The sequence below is a fragment of the Falco biarmicus genome, chromosome 11 (assembly GCF_023638135.1).
Source record: "Falco biarmicus isolate bFalBia1 chromosome 11, bFalBia1.pri, whole genome shotgun sequence".
In the NCBI taxonomy this organism is placed as follows: Eukaryota; Metazoa; Chordata; class Aves; order Falconiformes; family Falconidae; genus Falco; species Falco biarmicus.
In genome coordinates, this window is record NC_079298.1 from 9,406,630 (window position 1) to 9,412,122 (window position 5,493).

Below are 5,493 nucleotides of genomic sequence, written 5' to 3' on the forward strand. Positions count from 1 at the left end.
TTTTCCAGGCTTTCACTTCCTCCACACCTTATCCCGTTACATCAATATATCCCAAACTCACAATCTCCTATCTCCAGGCCCAGTGCTGCATTTCCATCATCGGAACCCATACAAATTCCCAGGAAAACCAGAGCTGGAGTCAAACCTACCTGAAGGCATTCCAACCCACCACTAAGCCAAAGGCTGTGCCCTAGCACTGCAGATGGACTCAGGGAACCACTGCTTCTGTTCACTACAGCTTTCTGGTGCTTTCAGAGGAAAGAACTTCCACTGCAGAACTCGCAACACAGAATTAGCGGCAGGAAATATTTCCAGTCAAACCTGAGTCTTTGTACTCTGGCGTGTTCCCTGCTGATAGCTGTGAGTAGTGGTTGCAGCCTAAACGAAGAAACATTTTTTAGGTTTAAAACCTGAAGCTCAGTTTAAACTTTGGTATGGTCACTTCTTCAGATCATGTAGATGGCAGAGAAACAGGTCCCTGGGCAAACAACTGCTAGGGTACTTCATTGAACAACTGGCAGCTGTGACAGACAGCAAGACTAAACCTTCTGCACTGACTCCAGCAGACAAAAAGCAGTGGTGGTCAAGGATAGACTGCTAACTGAGCTCTTACTTTTCAAAGATACTCTTGCAGACCTCAGCATAAGGACACGTCCAGGGCCAAGCTGCAGTATGCAGTACACTATATTCCACTACTGTAACTGAGAAAACTGGACAATTTTGTCTAGATTACACCAAGGCTGCACTTGCTTTGTGGAATCACTGAGGATCAGGATAGCACAGGGGTAGCTCAAACCTGTGAGACCCACTCAGCTCTGGCTTTGGAACTATTGTCACTCTCCTAAAGAGATTATAGGTTAAATTTAGATGTGATATCACAAACTCAAGTAACAGACACCCCAGTCAAGCAACAACAGGGCAGAGAACAAAAGGTACAACAGAACTATTGAAACATGAGCTCCAAAACAGTGGTTCTACAGGCATCAGCTCACTTGTGATCAGCATGAAGTGAAGCATGAGGCATTCAGGAATTTAAAGTTTTTGGTGTATCTTAAAGGGTAGTAAAAGATTCTCTACTCTCATCTTTATTTATCTGATTTAAATAAGACTCTGCAGAAATACCACCATTCCTGAAGTGTCCACTGCTATGTGCTGAAACTGTGCCTTTATTTGAAAGGAGAGAAAAAAGCCCATTAAAATTCTTTTAAATAACTTGCCGTCATTTGCTTCAAAAAATGAATAATCAAAACACAAAGAGTAAAAGAGGGTTTTGTCTCCAAAACAGGAAGGGAAGTATTTTTCAAACCTAAGAATGCACAACAGAGCCTGGCCACAAGCCTGTTGGCATCTGTGTCTTGATCTGAATGAACTTTAAGATGTCTGTTCTCCCAGAGGACATGTACTGTTTAAAAAAATAAAAATAACAATCCATGACTGCTTTTAATCTACCTGGAATATGGGATACAGACAGCATATTTTGTACTTATTTTATACTACCCATGTTCCATTTAGCCTGCTGCAACATTATTAGGATATTTCTGTTCCTGTATCACAGTATATAACTAACATTACCCAGAGAACCCACCCAGGGCCATATAAAGCCATCTGCTTTTAAGTTAGCAATGAACTCTTCTTAGAGATACAAGGTACAGAACAGCTCATGCTGTCACTCCAACAAATTACGCCGCTATTTAAGTAATAAAGGAATTTGTTCCAAACAGTTGGGGTTTTTTTCCAGCATTTGTTCTCCACATGTGGTTTGCTTCCTCAAGTGTTGATTTTTCATAGTTAAGAGACTTTTTCCTGCCTTTTATCCACCAGGCTAATTGCATTCTTATTCTTTTCTGTTTAACAAGAGCTGACATCCAGCCCAGTGCTCTGTAAAACAGGAAGTGATGTTTTTCCTGTCCCAAGGAGGTAACAGTTTAAACTGACCTCTGATGAATTGGACATATGGGAAATGGACAAATCCAGCCTTGTGATTATTTGAAATTTTTCCTATTGTGAGAGGGGAGTGAAGTCCCTTTGTCCCATCCTCCCGCATCCTGAAATGATCTATTGCTCAAAAGAATAGCTCCTTAAACAAGCTGCCACAAACCACACTCAGCTGTTCATACCCTCCTCGCTTGAGCAAACTAATCTCTCTGCTGCTTACCAAAGGAATCCCAGATTACCTTGTACTAGGAGGACTTTACACAAATAAAGCCACCTGCCAGATTCTCCATTCCCTAACACTTGCAGATACGAGCACCTGCAACAGGCACTCAAGTGTTACACACCCCCATGAAGTTATTCAAGAGGTAAAGTCAGCTCCATACATACAGCTGCAATAACTGCCTTCCACCTAGACTACCTCATCTGCCCAGAGATATGCCATCATTTATTTATCCACAGAGAGCTCTCTCACAAACATCCCAAATTCAGCATTTCGTGACAAATTCCTATTTGTTATCCTGATTAACATAGGATAGGAACAGAGATTTCTTGAAGTAGCACATTTTCTTAAGGAAAGGAGCCATGTTCTGACCCTCAGCATTTCTTCTAATGACTCTAATTGTAATAAAAACAGCAATCACTTCTGCAAACACAAATGGTGTAAAGAGTGTAAGTGTAAAGTACTGCATTGTACCTATTTCTGACTAGGCAAAGCAGCAGAACTGAAACACAAAACTCGAGTTCAAAAATAAAATCTGTGCTCCAAAACCAAAGCATTCACTCAAATCCCTGCAAGCCAGATCTGCCAAGTCAGGCATCACTCTGCTCACTGGCTCCTACTCTGATGAATCTATTTGCATTTCTTACAGCAAGGAAACATGTTTTACTTTTTTCTTTATTATGAAAACTCATATCTGAAAAAGTTACATGAATTTTACAAAAGAAAGTAAAGATATACCTGCCTACCCAACAGTATCTCTGTATTAACACATTTATCATAGATGGTAAGAAAAAAAACCAAGACCCCATCCCAAACAAACAAACAAAAAACCACCAACCCACCCCCTCAAAAAAAACCCACAACAAACCAACCACAAAACAATAGCTGCAAAGGGTATTCACCAGAGTCTGTGAAGAAAGAACAAGCATTTTATGTCTAAAGCTGAAATTTCCTCTTATGTGAACCGGCAGTCTCAGAACACTAAACCCTCTCCTTAGAGGATCAGGATTTTTTTTTCTTTTCACAAGGCCTTTGAAACCAAAAATGTAAACTTTGCTATGTTCAGTGACCGGCCACCTCTTTGCATCTCTAGCTACCTTTCTAGTTCTGCCCTCAGGTTAACAAAACAGAATTGCAATAACACAAACTTCCTAAGAAAGGCTAAGTTACAGAGAATTTTAGCTGGAGAAGAGATACTTAACGCTGCTTGGTCAAGACAGCATTACAGACTGAGAAAGCAAACTTTTGTAGAGATACTTCTAAAATGGTACAAACTTAGGTAATGCTTTAAGTTGTGCAGAGAAAATGTAACAGAACCTAAAGATAATGTCAAAATCTGCTCCGTATCACAACAGCTTTGCCTACTTCCTCATCATGATGAACAGGGCACATTATTTCTGTCCACTGTGGAACTTATTTATTCAAAGTTACTAGATTCTAAGACTGAAGAATCTAAATGGCATTTTTTAGAAAAGACCCCACCCACACCTCACTCCCAGAAAAAAGAAAATTATAAAAAGTATACTTCAAAAATACTCAGCAAGTTATGACACAAAGAAAGTGCTGAAAGTGAAGTAACACAAGACAGATGTCTAAATATGACATTAACTGGTAGATGGGGTAAATATACAACTTTGTCCTTTACTCCACCTTCTAAATACTGCAGAAGGAGAAATACAAAACTATATAGTTCTTTTACTTCCAAGCAGAGAAAGCAGGCTGTGCTAATCTCTCTATTACTCCCTCTAGCTACAATTGATAAGTGAACTAAACATCTACATTTAATCTGGGATTTTTCTGTTATAATATCATATCAGCAAGTGCTTGAACCTAAAAGTCTTGGGTCTGTACCAACCTAGAGATTTCTCTGAAGGCCAGGGTCTCAGACTTGGATATTCTCTCTCAGTAGTGAACAAATGCCAAAGTTATTTCTGCACTGTATTTTTGGGGGGGAAATGTTATTTTGTAGAGAGCTAACGCTGCTTTCATTTGAAAGACAACTACCTACTTCAGTCCTTTGTGGAAGTCAATAATACACAAGAGGAAACCTGACTCATATGGCCAAACTGTATTTCAAGAAGTTTACAGTGGAGCAAGGCCATATTCGTCCTATTTAACACCAGACTAATGCCTTGGAAAAGAAGATAAAACAGTGGGGTGATAAAAGCTGACTCATCCAGACATTGAAGACCACGGCTGAGTACAAGAGCTGCAGACAGGTCTGAACACTGAGTGCCCAGACAGTAAAGCAGTTGAAATTCAATATAAATAGAAGGTATGCATATAGAACAGTAATTTAAAAAAAGTTTCAGCTTCACAGTGCAGAAATAAGCACCAAGTTAATATAAAAGAAATGAGCCCTCAGTTTTAAGAGATCCAAGAAAGCAATAGCTCAAAACTAGCAGGGGTCAGAAAAGCACCTGGGGAAAGAAAAATAAAAGCAAAGAAGGATCTTGTATCTTGAAAGCTTTTTAACAGGCCAATCAGAATGCAGCATACAGGAAGGATACATGGATGTCTAAAAGGTCACAAGGGTCTCTCCACGTGAGACAGTTAAATAGAACGTCCTCTTCTTTAAGCTATGAAGCCTGAAGGTGGTAGGGCAACACTATGAACAGGAGGAGTGCTTTGATGCTGTTCGCTGTTTCTTCCATTAAAAATAAACAAACAACAACAAAAAAGCAACTAAGACTTATAAAACAAAACAGCAATGTATAAGATAAAAAGGAATAAATTTAATTCCACATGACATGTAGGTAAACTACAGAAATTCTTGACCCATCCTAAAAAAGCTGTCAAGGATTCAAAAGGAACTGGACAAGCTCATGAAAGACTATCCACCAAGAACTTTAGGTACAGACATACCACTTCAAATTCGTGAGCTGGGAAAAAAAAATTAGTATCACTCTCATCTAGGAAAGTATCCTGGGTAAACAGATGTTTGGGGCATCTTCATATTTCTTCCAAAGTATCAATGGTCAGAAATTATAGTGGGCTATATTTCTGGTCTGATTCAGTACAGCCATTCTTACTGCTCAGCAAACTCTTAACCATTCACGCAAGACAAGCAGAATGATTGGCTTGAATTAGCTAATTTATTATGATTTTAGTCAAACCAGAGAAGTGAAAGTTTATGCATAAAGTTCCTCAGTTGTGGCCCACACACGAGGATATGAAGTGTATATATACTGGACTGAGATGTAGTATCTACTGACAATGACCAAGGAGGAAAAAATGGATGACTGCAGGCACCCTTCGTGAGAACCTGTACAAAATACTAAATTCAGTGCATTAACATGAAATTCATGTATACAAACCTGACGAAGGGACACACAGGA